The sequence below is a fragment of the Rhinopithecus bieti genome, unplaced genomic scaffold, assembly GCF_001698545.2.
Source record: "Rhinopithecus bieti isolate Rb0 unplaced genomic scaffold, ASM169854v2 scaffold_81617, whole genome shotgun sequence".
Classification (NCBI taxonomy): Eukaryota; Metazoa; Chordata; class Mammalia; order Primates; family Cercopithecidae; genus Rhinopithecus; species Rhinopithecus bieti.
The window spans coordinates 1,763,700-1,784,306 of NW_016841754.1; the positions used below are offsets into that span (position 1 = coordinate 1,763,700).

The window sequence follows — 20,607 nt, forward strand, 5'->3', positions numbered from 1 at the left end:
GATTTGCCAAAGAAATTTCCCTCAACTTTTATATTCATATGAACTTGAAAGGTAGGTAAATGTGATCTATATATTTCTACTCACCTACTGTTAAATCTTTCAAATGATGTTTATTAAAAGCACAGAATCCATACAGGAGTCATTTTCAACTCCTTTTCCTTTTGTCTTTATTTTTGAGATGGAGTCTCACTCTGCTGCCCAGGCTGGAGTGCAGTGGCGTGGTCTCGGCTCACTGCAACCTCCGCCTTCCGGGTTCAAGCGTTTCTCCTGCCTCAGCCTCCCAAGTAGCTGGGATTACAGGTGCCTGCTACCACACCTGGTTAATTTCTTGTATTTTTAGTAGAGATGGGGTTTCACTATGTTGGTCATGCTGGTCTCGAACTCCTGACCTCGTGATCCGCCCGCCTCAGCCTTCCAAAGTGCTGGGATTATCGGCGTGAGCCACCGTGCTCAGCCTCAACTCCTTTCTGATAAACTCTTGAGATGCTTTTCCATCCCAAGCCGCCACCACTTCCTGATGGTGAGAGCCTGATGGTCTAAGAAATCATGTTGGAATGCGCCAAATAAAAACAGACAGCTAGGTAGAGATATATAGTATAGATATCTATAGATACACCAATAAAGGGCCATGTAGCTTAAATGCAAATTTTGCATATGGTACATTTTTTATTTATTAAAAGTGATGTTTAAATTTGCTATAAAGTTTATAATACTTGTTTTGATTTCAGCAAAACCATAATGCATAAATTTGTCAGTCTGAATGTTGTCTTTTGCTGACTTATGCTCTCAAGTTTGTCCCTGATGTTAATAGAACCTAGTTTTTTTGGTATTAAAATGTTGGGAGTTGGCATGCGTTCTTCAGAGCAGGGAACCCAGGATGTAATGTACATTGCTTCTTATTCCAAACCCCTCTAGGAAGCATACTGCTTAAAACGAAAAGGATACTGTTTTATCTGAACAGCCTTCTCCTGTTTTGCAGGGGTAATTTATTCCTGAAAAAATTCTTGAAGGAATAAATCATAAATCAAAAATGTAATTAGAAATAATTGAAATAGGGAATAATTTCATGTTTTGTTTTAACTTTCTGTTTTTAAAGAATTATAGACTCACAAGAAGTCCCCAAAAAATGTGCAGGGACAGGGAGTTCCTGGGTACCCTTCACCAAGTTTCCCCCAATGGTAATATTTTTGCATAACCATCAAAACCAGGAAATCAACATTGGTACAATCTATGTACATGCACATGTGTGTGTGTGTCTGTGTGTAGTTGTATGCAATTTTATCACGTGTAGGTTTGTGTGACAAACACCACAATCCAGCTACAAGGCTCTTCTGCCACCACGAGTCTCCCTCTGGTTGTTCCTCATAGCCATACCCACCACCTTCCCTACCAAACCTAACCCCTGGCAACCACGAATCTGTTTTCCATTTCTATAAGTTTGTTATTTCAAGAACTTTAAATAAATGGAATCATACAGAATGTAACTGTTTTTGAGATTGGTTTGTTTTCCAGAAAATTTCCTTGAGATCCATCCAAATTGTTTTATCTGTCAATATTTTATTCCTTTTATTACTATCTACTATTTCATAGTATGAATATATCACTATTTGTTTAGCCACTGAAGGACATTTGGATTATTTCTGGGTTTTGTACATTATGAATAAAGCTGCTGTGAACATTTATGTACAGATTATATTTTGGTGAACATTTTCATATCGCTGGAATAAATATCTAAGAGTGCAATTGCCAAATCATATGACAAGTGCATAATTTTTAATTTTGTAGGAAACTGCCAAATAGTTTTTCAGAGTGGCTGTATCATTTTACTTTCCCATCAGCAATGCAAGAATGATCCAGTTTCTCTGCATCCTTGCTCACATTTGGTGTTAACATTCTTTAATTTTTTTTAACCATTTTTAATATTTTGGTTTTAATATACATTTTTCTATTTGCTAATGATGTTGAATATAGTTTTGCATATTTAATTATCATTTACATATCCTCTTCAATGAAATGTTTATGTCTTTTGTCAGTCTTTCAATTGGACTGTGTGCTTTTTTAAAGCAATTTTTGGTCTTTTATTCCTTTTGTGTCTAAAAAATATTTTTTTCCTGTTAGTTGATCTGAATTATTTCTTTTTTCTTTTTTTTACCCTTGAGTTTTGAGAGTTCTTTTATATTCTAAATACTAGTCCTTTGACACATAATTTGTAAATGTTTACTCTCCATCTCTAGCTTATATTTTTATCCTCTTAACAGGGTCTTCTGCAGAGCAAAAGTTTTTAATTGTGATTAAGTACAATCTATCTATGTTTCCTTTTATGAATTGCATTACTGATTTCAAGTCTGTGAACACTTTGCCTAGCTCTGGATCTTGAAGATTTTTTCCTAAAAGTTTTATAGTTTTACATTTCATATTTAAGTTTGTGATCTATTTTGTGTTAATTTTTTTAAGGTATCAAATTTAAGTGTAGCTTCTTTCTTTTTTTTTTTTTCTTTCCTTTTTTTATTCTGCTATGGAAGTCCGATTGTTCCAATACTGTTTGTTGAAAAGGCTACCCTCCCTCCATTGAATTGCTTTTGCACTTTTGTTAAAAATCACTCGGACATACATCTGTGGGTCATTTCTGCTTCTTTGTTCCGTTCCATTGATCCACATGTCTTTCCCTCCACCAGTGCTAACTGTCTTGATTACTGCAGTTATGCAATGAGCCTCAGCATTGGTTAGAGTGACTCCTTTAACTTTATTCACGTTTTTCAAAATTGTTTTAGCTATTCTAGATTTTTTTTGCCTTTTCATACGAATTTTAGAATAAACTATGTCTATAAAAATGTTTCTTGAGATTTTGATAGAAATTCTGCTAAATCTATAGGTCTGCTTAGGGATACTTCATAACTCCACTACGTTGAATTTTCTAACATATGAATGCTATGTCTCTCTATTTAGGTTTTCTTCGTTTTTTTTTTTTTTCATCAGCATTGTCTAGTTTTCAGTATTCAGATCCTGTACATGTTTTGTTAAGTCATATGTTTTTAAGCCCTCAAACTGGCATTCACTTACACTAAAACAACATAATATCCCATTAAATTGGGCACAATTATTTTAATAGCTGTTAAAATAAGTTATGATAGCCCCTGACAAGGTGTTATCCCTTCATTAATTAGAAAGCAGCTGTTTACTTGCTCTTGTTAAGCAATTTTACAGCCTTTATCACAGTATACTAGGTACTACATTCAGATGTAGTTCTGCCACTTACCAGCTCTGTAGTTTCAAGATTAATTAAGATTGCTTAATTAATCTGTGCCTCAGATCCCTCATCAGAAAAATGGGATAATAATAGTACCCACCTCTTAGATTGAGTGAGGATTAGTAAATTAATATGTGCAAAATATTTAGCACAGTACACCACATATTGTCAATGCCCCCAAATTATATATTAATATTCTTTTACTATTGTAGGACAATAGCACAATTCAAACTGTATTGCAAAGCAAGTAAAAATGTAACAACAATAAACAATTCAAAGACAAAGGAATGCAGTGAAACAGTGCGAGTGACATCATACTAAATAGACAAGTTGACGTCATAAATGGCATGATTCCTGAGGTTATTTCTGCTGCTATAAATGAGCATACCGTGAGTTTCCTGAGAGGATAATTTAATGCAATTCGAGCTAACTACATCTGCAAAGATGACTGTATGTGGCACAGGAGGTAAAGAAAATCCAAACTGGTTTCTATTAATGGGAAAAAATGCCTCAGAAGCCAAAGGAAGGGATATTACATGAAATGCTTCATAAATTTGAATTCTCGTAACCCAAATAGGCACATCTTGGATTATAACTATATTTATAGATCACTTCACTTGGTACTTATAAAATTGATTTCAGGCTTTAAATATTCCTCTCCTGTATCATTTTTAGTTTTGAAATATGGTTCTCTAATACAGTTACTAGCTCCCTTGGCAGTGGTTATTAATAAAAATGTAGAATTCTAAGAACTTTGGGAGCTTTATTACTTTACTGATGTTGAGGTGTCTACAAATGAATGCCTTGTCTTTTCTATTAAGTCGGGGCTTGAAGCCCCAGGTGATCTTTCTCCTCTCAACAGCATGGTTGGGACTTCCCTAACCCTCAAACCCTGATTTATTTTTATTAAGTCTTCATTGTGAAACTGACATAGCCCCTACCCAGCATGAACAATAGCTCTCTGAGAATCTCCTATATGCTTTCATCCATCAATTTATCATCTCTTTAATACGCAGGAAAGATAAACACCCAATTCTCCATGGTTTGGTTTCCCTCCTTAACATTCATTATAGCAAACCACCTCATGTCCTGCCAGAAGGGCTTAAATTGATTCCTGCCTGCGTGTCCCAGCTGGGGCGCTTGGCTTCATGTCAGTCCCCAGGCCTACAGATGAGCTGGATATATTTTGAATGCAGCTGTAGACCTTTCTAAAGAGCATAAGCCAAAATGAGTTCATAATCCCTGGAATGCATGCTCTATGTAGGCTTTCATTTGTTTTTGGAAAATTCCCAGAGCTGGTAATTTCAGATAGAGTTTCACTGGCCTCGACCCTTTTGCATCCATTGGGGAGTTTTGTTTCTTTGTCCATCTCCTGGACTCTCTGTTGCCTTTATGACATTTTTGTTATATTTCTGACTATTATAGGAAGAGAAGAAGATACATGTTCTTGATGTAAGGTCTTTAAATTCAGAATAGGGACACCCAACAAGGCTAGTAGAAGTTTGCTAAAACAGAGGATGGGAGGATGTGCTGTAAGATACACCTGTTTGAACCCATGCTGTACTTAGGATGGAGCAGTAGGTTTGAAACTGAAGGATGGATGACTGAGTTTTAGTGGAAGGAAGATGTGATGTGAAATTATTAGAAATGATCTATTTTGTCTGATAAAATATTGGTGAGTCTGTCTTTATGTTTGTTGGCATAGCATTTATTATAACACATGCTTAATATATCAATAAATTAAATGCTTTAAATAGCATCAGCTTGATAGGGATCTAAAAACATACTTTCAGTAGAGTTGGAAAATGTAATTGACTCATAATTATTCATAATACTAGTCTAAATGTGATAGATATTAGCAATTCTCTCATAAACGATGCTTTATATTACTTTGTCAAGCATAAACATTCTCTCTATATGGACTTCTAAACTTACAGAATTACTAAAATAAGAAATGATTCATTTTATGTAATTTGGGTTGTGGTTACCAAGAGGCTACAACATGTTTCCTCTCTTCCCCTTTCCTTCCTCCACACAAAAAAGGAAATAAGACAGTTTATGAAAGTTTAAATTTTAAAAGCAGTGCCTTATGGATCACAGCAGAGCTGGGCAACACAAGGAAAAAGAGAACCATCTTCAGGCTGGTGAGACTGCTGTGAATCTGGTGAGAAATAAAATTACAGAATGAGAATTAGAGGCAGGTGTGGGCATGCGCCATCCAACTCACCACGGAAAGAGGAGTCCTGGCTAGTGGACTCAATCATTATGTTTTCCTTGGAATATCTAATTCAATGTTAGATGAACAGGTCTTAACTGTCCCTTCTTGAGAATCATTTCTTAAGATACTGTCTCCCTTAACTCTGATTCCACAGTTTCTCCCCAGCCTTCTGGTAACCTGGTTTCCAATACAAGCCATTTGTTGACAGTAAATGAATGTGCTGATTGGGACAGTATGATCATCCACTCTCTTTGAGAATTGCATTTCTCACTGTAATTCAATAACTTAACATTCTGCTTATAATTTGATTCCCCTCATTAATTCAATAGATATATATTGATCACCTGCTACGTGCATCACTTGCTTAATGGGAAGGAAAGCAATACTTTGTGGATATGAACAGTACCGTCTATTTGGTTGCAGAATTTCTCATTGTGAGTTAATAAATGGGCACTGTGCTGTGTGTGTATATGTGTGTGTATTTTAGTATCTATGTGTTTGATTAATCATGTACATCTGTTCTTGTGAAACAGCCTTCGTTTCACAAGATGGGTCTGGAACAATAACCTCAGGTTTCTGAGCCTATAAGTTGCTTCTGTCAAGGTACAACTTTTGTTTTGAATGATCTAAACACTCAAGCAGGTGGTATTGCCTTCATGTGCTCCTTGCAGCAAAACATTTGTACTTCATCCTTATATCAACCTTAGGAATTCTCTGACAGCAAAGCAATGCTTCTTTGATACTTAAAAGGACACAGCTGACCTTGGATAAGGATTGCTTATGAAGCCCTTGTTCTCTGCTCAGCAGTTTTGGCCCACAGCATCAGACACAGCACTAACAGATAGTTCTCTTATGTGAGTAAAGAACTCAAGTAAACCACAGGAACAACTCCTAACCAAGAGGCAGGTGGCAAGTGACAGAATAAGAAGCCTTTACAATTTTTTTTTTCTAGATCACATTTACCTTAATATTGAAGGATTGTCATTTGTCAGAACCTGGCAAGCTTCACCCTTCCCCTAATCTATGAAAATCAAGTGTCAGTTTCATCAATAATAGCTGCCTGTTGGCCAAAATGAAGGCTGTTGAGGCAGAAAAAATCTGATAAAGTTTTACTGGAAGCCAAATGTGAGGATGGACCTGGAAAGACACATCAACAAAGTTGGGCGTGTTCCAGAGTCTGTTACAAGCTGGAAGCTAATGTGGTTTGGCTCTGTGTCCCCACCCAAATCTCATGTTGAATTGTAGTCCCCAGTTTGGAATAGGGGCCTTACGGGAGGTGAATGAATCATGGGGTTGGACTTCCCTCTTGCTGTTCTCGTGAAAGAGTTCTCATGAGATCCGGTTGTTTGAAGGGGTGAGGCACCTCCCCCTTCCCTCTCTCTTTCTCCTGCTCTGGCCACGTGAAGACATGCTTGCTTCCTCTTTACCTTCCACCATGATTGTAAGTTTCCTGAGGCCTCCCTAGAAGCAGAAGTCTGTAGAGCCTGCAGAACTGTTAGTGCAATTAAATCTGTTTTTTTCTTTGATTTCCAACTTTTATTTTAAGTTCAGGGGTACATATACAGGATGTGCAGGTTTGTTACAAGGTAAATGTGTGCCATGGTGGTTTGCTGCACAGATCATCCCATCACCTAGGTATTAAGCCCAGCATCCATTAGCTATTCTTCCGATGCTCTCCCTCCCCCACCTCCCCAACCCTCTGACAGGCCCCACTGTGTGCTGCTCCCCTCACCATGTGTCCTTGTGTCTCATTCAGCTCCCACTTATAAGCAAGAACATATGGTGTTTGGTTTTCTGTATGTGTGTGTGTATTTTAGTATCTATGTGTTTGGTTTTCTCTTCCTGCATTAGTTTGCTGAGGATAATGGCTTCCAGCTCCATCCGTGTCCCCACGAAGAACATGATCTCATTCCTTTTTGTGGCTGCATAGTATTCCATGATGTATATGTACCACATTTTCTTTATCCAGTCTATCATTGATGGGCATTTGGATGGAGTCTATGTCTTTGCTATTGTGAATAGTGCTGCAATAAACATATGTGTGCATGTGTCTTTTTTTTTTTTTTTTTTTTTTTGAGACGGAGTCTCGCTCTGTCGCCCAGGCTGGAGTTCAGTGGCCAGATCTCAGCTCACTGCAAGCTCTGCCTCCTGGGTTTACGCCATTCTCCTGCCTCAGCCTCCCGAGTAGCTGGGACTACAGGCGCCCACCACCTCGCCCAGCTAGTTTTTTGTATTTTTTTTTTTAGTAGAGACGGGGTTTCACCATGTTAGCCAGGATGGTCTCGATCTCCTGACCTCGTGATCCGCCCGTCTCGGCCTCCCAAAGTGCTGGGATTACAGGCTTGAGCCACCGCGCCCGGCAGCGTGTGTCTGTATAATAGAATGATTTATATTCCTTTGGGTATAAACCCAATAATGGAATTGCTGGATTAAATGGTATTTCTGCCTCTATAAACCTCTTGTCTTTATAAATTACTCAGTCTCAGGTATTTCTTTATAGCAGTGCAATAATGGACTAAAACAGAAGGCTTTTACAGGAAAGTTTAGGAGAAGAGTAGGGGACTCCTCATACCAAAGTTGTTCTTTTCAGTAGAGAGTAAAATACAGAAGTTACAGTCATTGGTTATAGATTACAATATATAGGCCAAAATGTTCTATGTGCAAGACAATCCTTAAAACTTCACGATTCGGAAATAAGTCAGTGTGCTTTTCAATGTCAGCAGGNCTGTATAATAGAATGATTTATATTCCTTTGGGTATAAACCCAATAATGGAATTGCTGGATTAAATGGTATTTCTGCCTCTATAAACCTCTTGTCTTTATAAATTACTCAGTCTCAGGTATTTCTTTATAGCAGTGCAATAATGGACTAAAACAGAAGGCTTTTACAGGAAAGTTTAGGAGAAGAGTAGGGGACTCCTCATACCAAAGTTGTTCTTTTCAGTAGAGAGTAAAATACAGAAGTTACAGTCATTGGTTATAGATTACAATATATAGGCCAAAATGTTCTATGTGCAAGACAATCCTTAAAACTTCACGATTCGGAAATAAGTCAGTGTGCTTTTCAATGTCAGCAGGTTATGTACTTATCAGTACATCAACAGTTGGAGGAACTCACAATAAGATTTGAGAGACTCAGATAAGATTCTTTACTCAAGGACAGGATGTAAGCCATGTATCCCAAGACCTCCTTCAGGCGGGTTAATTTGGAAGTCTGCCACATGTGACCTGTAGGTCATCTGGCCTGACAAGATGCTGAAAGTAACCTGTGGGTATTCTGTATTTTCCACAATGAGTTAGGAGAGTGAGTGCTTACTTCAACTTTGTCATAACCTTCTTGTATGATTCAGATGATCCTGGGTCTCAGTTTTCCCATTTTCTTGATGAGAGTGTTGGGATAGATAACAGTGATTCTCAGATTATTTTTAGCAGCATAATTCTTTCTATAGAAAGATGCTTTCACAGAATCTCTAAATGTAAAACAGATAAATACAGAATTGCTCAAGTTATAGCAGGAAAGGAGGAGTTCTGAGCCCTGCTGGTTTGCTTGCTCTTTTTTCCTCAATCTCTATGACATCCCTGGAGTCTGCTCCCTAGTGGGGATTTAGTCTTGTTTGAAAACTACTGGATTAGATGGGCTCTGTAGTACCTTCCACATATAAAGGTCTGAGATTCTACTTTTAATATTGCTTTCCTCTAATTTTCCAGATACCATGCCAGTATCTATCATCTATTATCTATCAATCTATCATCTACCTCTGATTAAGAGCATAGTTCTGGAAGTGTAATGCCTGGGTTTGTGTTCTAATTCTGACACTTTACTGGATATGTGACCTACAGCAAGCAAGGTAACCTCACTGTGCCTCCATCTTCATGAAAAGGTGGGGGCAGAAAGTTTACATTTTAAAAACCTCCAAATGTTGCTATGTGTATTGCATAGGCAAATGTGCTGAGTATAATGTAAGAATTCAACAAATGTTAGCCATTATTGTTATCACAATCTGGTTAAACCTTTGAAGTTTAAAACACATTTAAAATGTATATAAGGAGTGTAAGGGGACTGGCCCTTCTCCCTCAAAAACTGATCCTGGATGCCAGAACTTAGGTGCTGAAGCGGAAGACAGCTGAGCTAAGAAGCAGCCCTAAGAAGGTAGAGGATGGGGCTGGGTCAGTGGGTGCTTGTTAAGCAGAGGCTAAGAGCAGTCTCTTCTCTTAAAGCTGCTGACTATGGCGACAGAATGAGACTCTGCCTACAGTCACGATAATGCACAGTTTGAATATTTACATAACTTGTATACTGTACTGGCTTTTATCCCCAAATGACATTGCAGAACTTCAAGCCCCTTGAAAACTCAACCCAATACATATATTTTTAATAAGTACTCAGGAAGTATGGCTCAAATGAGCTTATGAATATCAGCAGTTATTTTCTCCTCTATTTGTAGCTCAGACTCACTTCCCTGGATTCCGGGTAGTCAGCTGGGTGCTTCTGTGCCTACTGGTGGGCAGTGCTGAGCCAGTGGGCCCTGCCATTGGTGGAGCATTGAGGCTGCCATTACTCTGCCCTGTTCATTGGGCATCAGTGACCCTAATGCAGTGGAGCCCACAAGGCAGAAAAATGGTAATCTTAGCTTCTTGGATGTAGACGGGGCAATGCATCTCTACCTAGCTAGCTCCCTTATACTGCATTAAAGGGACCAGGCCTCCACATGACCACATGGCCATAGAGTCCTAAGGCCAACTAAAGAAACCAACTGCGTAGATCTTGGGTCGCCTTCCTGCCACCTCACATCTGTTAACTCCTCCAAATAGCCAGGTGTCATCTTGGGAGTATCTTAACACCTTGAGTTTTCAAGGGGCTTGAAGTTCTGCATCTTGGGAGTATCAGAGAAAGAAAGAAATCTGAAAGACTGTTTATTTAAAAGAGACCGTTTAAATGGAAAGAGTGGGATCTACTGTAAGTTGGTAAATTTTAGACACATACTCCCACCTTTTTCTTCATCCTGTGATCACTCCACTGGCTATATAAGTCCTCCTCTTCTGTTCTAGAGACGTATGAGGGCTAGGACTGTGGAGTGGTGGGCTGTTCACACAAGAAATTTTGGAAAGAGCATGGTGGCTGAGCACTGTGTTTAGGGTACTAACTTTTTTTAAACCAGACACGCAGTGTGAGAGGCACTCACTCTTGCAACGGTGGGTGGTTCTTCCCAGATTGCTGCCAAAGGGACAGCTTGGTGCTGAGTCAGCTCCCCACATACAGACTGTAGTTTCAATTTTGTAGGAAATATTTTCTAGCTAATGAGGTATGGATGTTATAAGCTATGACCAGAGCTATGGCCATATTTTTGAAGCCCACCCCAAAAGGAATCCAGCAGACATTTATATGTGATATTTATTAAGTCATTTTTTCTGACAATTGATTTCCACCCTATACCTGCAGGGAACTAAAAGCAACAAGGCAGGGTCTGTTCTCCTTGCCACTCTCCAGTGGTGGCCAGGGACACCATTACTCCTAAAGTAATCTGAGGCTGCCCTTATGCCGTCTGTAATTTATCCCATCTCCCCCCTTCATTTCCTGTGACTAGTCTGTAATACACCTTTTCTGTTCTCACTCTGCAAATCTTTCCTATCTATCTCCACGTCACACGCTTCCCACTTTACACCTGAACCATGGCCTTTTAGCTTCTTCATCGATTGTATTTGATCCTCCCCCAAACCATCTGATAAATTGTTGGGAATCTAACATCTCACTTCATTATCCTACTCAATATTAACGTTAAACTGACCTGTCCCCAACCTCCTTTCCTATCTCCGCAGTCAGAATTACATTCAAGAGTCAGCCAAGAGCTGCACAACTTTTAAATGCAGGACATAACATCAAACCAATGCTCATGGTTTGGAAACTTAAGAGGCTGGCAATTTCTATGCCAAGCCCACAGTGGGCCCCTCTATGTCTTCATTCATTTCCTTCTTTGATTCATGCCATTAGATTGGAGGTCAAGTTTACATCTCACGTATGGCCCCCGGCCACTGCACCTCATATCCAGTCAGTGTGATCTATTCACTGCCCATGCCATGAACAAATCACCTTGTGAGCCTTTGCTCAGCAAGACCTCCCTTGCTGTCTCTACCTATTCACATCAACTCATATTTCTCCCTGTCCATGAAGCCTTTCTTCCATGATCAACACAGGTTTGGCAGAGCTTTCTTTTCCATCTGAATTTTTATAAACAGTAACTTGAGTGGTACAGACCAATTACATTGCACCTCCATGCCTTATTTCTTATTAAAGATGTTCTCATTTCCCTTTCCCTTTTTAACTGTAAGAATGCCAGAGTCTAATCACCGTCTCTCCTCTATTTGCTTGTGTTGTGGGTATATAGGTCAGTTCCCCCAGATATCAATGCTAGTAATTCTACCAGGAACAAGACTATATCTCATGTTTACTTTACATCCCCACAGTTTCTAATATCTTGTTCTGCACAGGGTGGATGCTCCGTAAATGCTGATTGACTAATGAATTAATTCTATGACACGGCCATGCTTATCATGATACCTCATGTGGACCACACAATCAATTCCAGAATGATAAGGTAAAGTGAATAACTGCTCCCTTGGAAGACACAACGCATGTTTCAGAACTGAGTAGTATATCTTCAAATAGTAACGATTACTGCTAATATTGACAGAGTGCACATATTGCCCAGCACTATTCTAAACACCTTTATCTGTGAGATGGGTACTATTATTATCCCCACTGTTATAGACAAGACAACAGGCAAAGCTATTAGTTGTAAAATCAGAATTTGAAGGAATGAAGTTTGGCTTTATATTCTTAATCATCACATGAATGCCTTTAGGTCATTGGAACGTCATGGTTTTTAGCAATCGAAAGCAGCACTAAGAAAAGTCTCTAAGAAGCCTATATGAGGTTTTGCTGATAGACTTGACAATGACTAAGCCAAAGGCCAAATTTTATGTGTCTAATGTGTGAAAAAGACTCTGAACATCTTTTTAACTACTGATAAGCTCTTGAGGACATAAACATGCATGTCCTAACAATCACAACAGCAGTGCCAACTTCAAAAAACAAAGACAATGCAAGGTACAAACTTGATGACAAATATACTTTGAGAGATCTGATTTCTGTTCATATTAACATATTAGTCACATGTTTTCCAAATATTACAATAGTTTTTCTGTAAAGGGCCAGAGAGTAAATCTTTAAGGATTTATGGATCACAGGGTCTCTGCAGCAACTACCTGGCCACTGCAGTGCAAAAGCAGCTAGGAACAGCATGCAAATGAATGGACATGGCTTTGTTTCAATAAAACCTTATCAATACAAAAAGGCAGTGTGCTGCATTTGGCCTGTACGCCATAATTTCCTTACCCCTAGTTTAGAAAATCATTTCTGTCTTGTCAGTTACCACTGGAATTGTGCAGGGTCGAATCCATGTATTTCAAATTATTCCCTCTGCCCTTCTGTTAGGAACCACTGAATAAAGGGACTACTTTTTAATTTCTGTCAGGCTTTCCTTAATCTTCCCATCTATGGATTTTTAAAAATGTTTCTCAGATATTAAATCAATTTCAGGCTCTAAATATTGCTTCACATGCATTGACTTTTAAGAACCTGGGAAGACATAGTATTCAATTTTAGTTTCCTGTAATTTGGAACTGCTCGTTATTGATGCTTCAGATCTGCTTCTGATCCTTAGTTCTCAGATATCCTGGGAAGAAAATATATGAACAGAAAAGGGAAAGGATAGAAAAACAGAATAAGGGAAATCAGAGAAAGAGAAGACAGGGAAGAGATGAGGGAGCAGGGACTCTGAACTCTGAAGAGCAGAAATATATATGGCACTCTTCAGACTACTCTAATACAGAGCAACTTACAGAACACCTGCCACTGGATAGCATATAAATACAACAGCCTTTTCCAGGAGCTACACACAAAATATAGAACCCGAGTAGGTGTTGCCTAGAACAATGGAACAAACAACCATTAAATATTTTATAAAACATATAGAACTAATGCATGGACTTTCCCCAAAAAGGTCACAGATTCAGAATGAAAGTATGTTAAAAAAATTTTATTTCATTTCTATTTGTATTAAATAACATTTCTTCTGACTTCAAATGAAGGTGGTAGCACATCTCTCTTGATGACAGAACGGTTACTGTACACAAGACAATGGTGAGCCTTCACTTGATCCTTCTGTTTACAGAGACAAGTATGAGGGATGCTATGCTCAGGAATCTGATCAAGTTTGAGGGAAAGAAAAGAGACTTTTAGATGCTGTGACCAGGCCTTGATGTAACCAGATGATGGTTATTGGGGGCAGCTGGCTCAGTGGCATAAAGAGGCTTTGCTTTTCCTGGTTTTTGGTCTCTGGGCATGAGAAGAAAGAATGAATCTGTGAGAAATGATACATTCTGAAGAATAAAGTCAGTACATGTCATATTTAAGGAAATCTTTATCTTCCTTAATATGAATTGAGATTGCAATTTTCTGAAAATTCTCTGATAATATTGGCAGAAAATTGCAGTGAATGTGTCAATCCAATGCTTCTCTGCTGGATAACCAGGAAGAATGAGAGAGTTAGCTGGACCTGTGGGGGAAATTAGTACTTCACCTCCCTGCCGTCTATCCTCCACTGTGTTGTTATTCATGGCTAGATGTGGATTTGGGACTCCCCTACTGCAGATATCTTATGGCTTAATCCTAAAATAAAATAAACTCTTGGGGTCAGGCAGTATGTTGCTCCTAAAAGGTGGATATAGGCCTGTGATTTAAAGGTTTGTAGAAAGAGTCTATCTCAGAAGAGAGAAGACGGAGGAAAAAAGAGACTAACATGGATGTGTCTTCATGGGACTCACCTGAGAAGGGCTTACTTTTAAATTTTATTTTATTTTCTACTTTTCCCATGAACTCTGGAATAACTATATTTAACTAAAGGTTTTGGTCATGTCCTACTAGACATGACTTTACCCCCAACTCTTTCGTAGAGTGAGCTTACCCTGTATTTTGTGATATGGGTGGTGATTGGAATTAAGAGATGCAGTATTAACGGACCCCTCCGAGGGAGCTTTGCACAGCAGAGTGGGTGTAAGAACTCATGGAGGTGGGGCGTGGGAGTTCCTGGCAGAGCTGAGACACCTTGGTGGATGTGGGAGGAAACAGGGAGAAGCAGCTGCCAACTGAATGGCATAGAAGCAGATGCAAGATCCTAAAACAATCTTCTCAAGAGGAAAATAAATATTGCTCTCAAAATCAGAGAATCAGCAGCAAGGTTCTATGCTGATTCACTTGGCTCTAATGTCTTACTCCTACAGATTGCCGGAAATAAAACATTTTAAGAACTCTGACGTTATGAGAAATTATCAGATGCATCTAGCTGTAAATGCACAAATCTTATTTCCTCGCCTTGGGCCTTTGAAACTGTCTTCAATATTTGCTAAAAACAACTACTTAAGCAGTTTGTCTTCTCCTACCTAATGTGGCAATTCGATTCCTCAATTAGATTGTTGCTACTGTTGACTGATTAAAACAGAATGGCATGCAATGGCGTGTAAGTACTGGGCTTTCTCCTTTGCAGTCAGGTGGACAATTCTGTCATAGTCCCTAGCACCATACTTATTCCTTCCATATTTCTCCCTTGCATAAATTTCTGCCTGGCTTAAAGGAAAAGGAGCCTCTCTTTGGATGCTCTGTTTCTGGAAATGGGAGTAGAACTGGGCAGATGCAGGTGAGAGGTGGGTGCCAATGGAGTTAGATTAAACATTTTAACATTGAGCAGGAAGCATGTGCTTTAAAATCAGATAGACACACTTACTTTGGGATACAAGGCAACTTTCCTAACCTCTCTAAGCCTCAGTTACTTATCAGTAAAAGAAGGAATAATAATGGAACATTCTAATTAGGGTTGTTGTAAAAAATTATATGAAAAAGGCATTAAAAACATTTAGGACAATGCCTGGGTCATGGTTAACACTCCATAAGTACTCTTTATTCAATAGATACTTCTTGAATATCAAAATATTAAAGCTGATCAACATAACAATTTGAAAGATCCTATCACTATTTCCAGTGGGAATAATTTGAATTCTGATTTCCTGTTTCTGATGCTAGATAGGAAAAGTGGTAGCCTCTCCTTTGCTCCCGATTAGCATCTATATGAGTGGATTTTATGTAAATGAGACATTTGCATTCATAGTGACTGGAGAAATGAGTTCTAAATCATGTGGACTGTTTGGCACCTCATTTTCTTGTTTTCTAGTGTTGCACCAATGCCTGCCTCTAATGCACCTGGGTCTTCATGTCTGACTGAAGTCATTAAAAAAATATGTGAACTGCCTTTTAAAAAATTAATGACATATGCTTCCACTCTTTACATTTTAGACAAATAATCAAAATTTCCAACACAGATATGGGTAATTCTTTATTTAAGTGAAATCTCACCACTTACATACTTACCTTTGGAATTGCCAGTTCACCAGTATGAGGAACAAATGGGAAAACTTTCTGATGCTGGTGCTGTCATGAGCTTTTCATTTCAGTGTAATCATGTGATTAAATATATTTTGTTAATTTGCTGGGATATTTCCCTTTCTTGGAATGTCTTCTGAACTCCTCTCTTATTTGTTATATAGCAACAACAGTAACTCTGTGCTAAACGTTGATCTAAGTCCTTTACATGTTTTAATTAAATTTAACCTGGCATCCGCTTAAGACAGCAGATACTATTTAATCTCATTTTTACAAGAGAGAAAATTAAAGCTTAGCAATGTTAAACAAGTTGTTTAAGACCACACAGCTATTACACAGCAGAGTTGGGATTCACAGCCAGGTAGATTTTTCCAGAATTCATACTCTTAAAAATTGTATTATGTTGCCTCTCCATTTAGTTCTATCTCAAACTTTCCTAAGGCTCAGCTCATTGCCACTTCTTTCTGATCTACCTTTCCTGCCCAAACCCTGTACCTCCCCTTCCCCAATTCCTTTAGCATTATTTCATTTGTGTCATTCATTTGTCATTTAGGTAACCCTACCTATCGTTGTCAATTAACTGTCTCAAGTTAGGTCTTGTCTCTCCCAAAAGATTGGACTCCACATATTATACCTTTTAAATCTCTTCCTTGAAGAAGGTGGTGATGAGTAAAAAACGCTCACCTTAACAATTCCTCTCTACACTCGAAAATTGCGACATAATTTTACCAAATGTAATGTGAGAAATCAAATGGTCAAGGTAGAAGTTCTTCTTAACCTGTTCCTTCGTATGAGGCAGAAAACCAGTCTGAGCTAGGAAGAAACTACACATTTAGGTTCTTGGATTGAGTTCCTTGGTACCTGGTGTGAATGATCATCTTGAGTCCATATGTTCTGAGAGCTGTTTCACTCTGGCCAAGATTTTACTATACAGCTTTATTTATTAACATTAACAAGAATCATGGGGCTGGACCCTCATGACTCAAATGGAAAGTTTACACCTACTAAGAGAGTCCAGAGCAAGACAATTAGCACTTACGTTTTCAGCTTGAATGGATGGAAACCATCTGAGAATTAGAAAGCCTGCCAAAGTGGCCAGCACAATGAAAATCAAGTTTTCAGAAATGGCTAACTGAATACTGTGACTGACTAATTATTTTCAGAAACATTCCATAGCCCGAATTTCTCAAAACCCAGATCACATTGGTTTCTTTCTAAAATGCATGTTGCCTAAATTATTGTTCCACAGTCATTCTTATTCCCTCTGTGGGAGAAAATATGTTTCAAAATAAGAGAAATACTCTCTTGTTGGCAGCTGAAAATAGGGGAAACTAGATACGGCCGACCTCACTAACTGGACTTTTTTTGTCTGCATTGTAAATTTCACCACTTATGGTCATTGGGCAAAAATCAATATTTAAGCAAGTAAGTAATTTTAAGCAAATACATAAGTTAGCGGATAGCTGATAGGATTCCATTATTATAGTTTAATTCCTCAAACCATGGATGAGATTCATGGCTGCAATGCCGTGCTAACCTGACATCAGTATAAGCTCTGACCCTCTTAGGGTCAATGCTAGCTTAAAAATACTGACAGGCAGAAGAAAGCAGCAAAGGAGAGCCTTCTTTATTAATAGCTACCTGGAAAAACAGTGTGATACAGAAAGCAGCACACCATTTCTCGCTAGATGTGAAAATAGGGAGGAGGAGTTGTTCTTTGGAGAAATCTAAAAGAGCTATTGATCTTCCAATGCTTTTTTGGAAATGCCTATATTGCTTTATGTTGCATTTTCATTCATTCATAGTTGCTTCTGCTAATAAAGGTCCTCTGGTGGCAGTAATTCTTTTCAGCAGATTGAAGTCATTTAGTAATGAAATCCTTGGTGTGTTCACTAACATGAAGTGCGATCTGTCCTTGCACCTGGTACACATTCAGTTTTACAGACAGTCGCATTGCTATTCATGCCTTTTGTTTAGTCACACAAGGGAACTAGAACAAGAAGTGCAGATTTTCACCTTGGCTTTTATAAGGTACCTTATGAGCTACACGCCTCCTTAGAATAAGCTTGGCAGTCCTAGTTCTTAGGCAACAATGATTTGTAACTGGACTTAAGTAAAAGGGAACATTAATTGCTAGCAATTAGTAGTTCACAGGGATTTTTTTCTTTTTTTTTTCTTTTTTACTTTGAAGTAATCAATCCCCCTGAGAAAAGTGAGGACTAGAAAAAGCAAGGTTTTAGCTTTAGAATTCAAGCATTTCAAGTTTAGTGTCATACCAATGCTTCATTCTAGTCTTAGTTTGGAGCTCTCAGAGCTTCATGTCACCCTCTCTCTTTTTAAATTTAATATTGTTTTATCAAAGTTATACATGTACATTGTTTAAAAAGTCAAACCTTCTACAAAGCTCACAATGAAAAACAGCAATATCCTGTCCCACCCTTCCCTCCTCCATTCCAACTCCCCAGAGACTACCTCTTTCAACTTTAAGCTGTTTCTTCTGCTGTTTATTGCCATATTTCTAAATAACTTGCTTGTAGTGTTATTTCTTGACTTGTTTCCCATTCTAGGTCTTATTTACTGGCCTCTTACTAATATGGAAGGCAATAACTTAGTGCTCTTAAAGTCACCTCCCACAACCCCAAGATATGTCTCCCTCTTCATCTTCTCTTTTTGTTGCATTATGATTCTTGATTAAATCAATATTCACTGTTTACATTGTTGGTATTATGTAACTATTCACAGCTGTGAAGTGTAGCAACATATAGCAAGATACGGTTACAGCTCTTATCTTTTATAAGTTAGGTTTTCCTGGGGTAAATAATTGACTCTTTTGTCTGTTTCTCTTTCTTTTCTCTTTCCTTAGGTTTCTGTGTAGCTGAACACCAATTATCGCTAACTTATTTCCAAACTGTCAGCCAGAAGTGTAAATCTTCTCTCAAGTACAACCAGGGCATGTGAAAACAATGTAACGTATCTACGTCCTTTTTGTGGGGAGGTAGAGCGCTGGGAGTATATCCCTCTGGAGGTTCTCTTTCCTGTTCTGATCTGGACTGTCTGCCAAGGCATGACACACAACTGCCATCCTTCAGCCTCCCCTTGCCACCTTGTGAAGGTTCTCTTAACTTGCCTCTGTCATGGATCTCTTTTTTCCTGCATCCCTTGTCTTCCCCTTTCTTGTTTTTCTCCCATATTCTAGTTGAGAAAAATGCCATTTAGGAGTTGATCAAGAAAGGGACATAGGAAGCAAAGTTTTGGAGACCTTACATGTCTGATGATTTCATTTTATCCTCACACATGATTTCTAGTTTAGCCAGGTCTAGATTCTAAGATGAAAGTCAGGTTGCTGCAGAATTTTTGCAAGCACTGCTCCTGCTGTCAGGGCATCCAGTGTTCCCATTGAGAAATCTGATGTGATATTAATTCTTCATCCATTGAATGGACTTTTGCTTTTAATTCTCTTTGGAAATTAGTGGGCCTTTTATTCCCTGGTGATCTGAAATTTCTTAATGATGTGGCTTATAATGCATTTTTCTTTCATTGCTTTTGTTAGTACTTTTAATCTGGAAACTCCTGCCTTTCAGTTTGGAGAAAATTTTTGAAAAAAAAAAAAAGTTTGATAGTTTCTTTCTTTCTGTTTTATCTATTTTTTTTTCTAATGCTCTTATTATTCTGATTTTGGATCTCCTGGATTGATCCTAATTGTTTCTCCTCTTTCCTCTCTTATATTTCACCTATTTTTTTTTACTCTGTCTTTTGAGAGATTACTTAGCACTATCCTCAAATCCTGTTATTAAAATTTTTTTCCTTAATAAACTTTAATTATAAAGATATTTACTACAGCATGATTTGCAAAATTAGGAAAATGAAAGCCACTTTTACTTATTTAAATACTGAACCTTTCTTTTCTTTTCTTCTTCTTTTTTTTCCCCAGGCTCTTGCTCTGTAGCCCAGGCTGGAGTGTAGTGGTACAATCATAGTTCACTGCAGCCTCAACTCCCTGGGCTCAGGTGATCCTCCTGCCTCAGCCTCTTGAGTAGCTAGGACTACAGTTATGTGTCACCATGTCTGGCTGATTTTTTTTTTTTTTTAATTATATGTTCTGGGATACATGTGCAGAACGTGCAGGTTTGTTACATAGATATACATGTGCCATGGTGGTTTGTTGCACCCATCAACCTGTCATATACATTAGGTATTTTCCTAATGCTATCTCTCTCCTAGCCCCTGACTCCCCTACAGGCCCCGGTTTGTGATGTTCCCCTCCCTCCATGTGTTCTCACTGTTCAACTCCCACTTATGAGTGAGAACATGTGACGTTTGGTTTTCTGTTCCTGTGTTAGTTTGCTGAGAAAGATGGTTTCCAGCTTCATCCATGTCCTTGTAAAGGACATGAACTCATCCTTTTTTATGGCTGCCTGGTATTCCATGGTGTATATGTATCACATTTTCTTTAGCCAGTCTATCATTGATGGGCATTTGGGTTGGTTCCAAGTCTTTAGTTTCTATTTTCATTTAAATTTCCAAAAGTACTGTGCATTTTGGTTTCTGAATGCTCGTTTTTTCCTTTCTTTTCTTATTTCATGGATGCAACATCTTTTCTTTTTTATTTTATTTTATTATTATTATATTTTAAGTTCTAGGGTACATGT

At 38.3% G+C, this 20,607-nt stretch overlaps 1 long non-coding RNA gene across 1 annotated transcript; it reads left to right on the forward strand.

Annotated features, from left to right (window-relative positions):
- Nucleotides 1-9,212: 9,212 nt before the first annotated feature.
- On the forward strand, nucleotides 9,213-18,909 carry LOC108525010 (uncharacterized). The gene is made up of 3 exons (XR_001884190.1): nucleotides 9,213-9,314; nucleotides 11,953-12,059; nucleotides 18,822-18,909. It is a non-coding gene; the product is annotated as an uncharacterized LOC108525010 (long non-coding RNA).
- The last annotated feature ends 1,698 nt before the right edge of the window (nucleotides 18,910-20,607 follow it).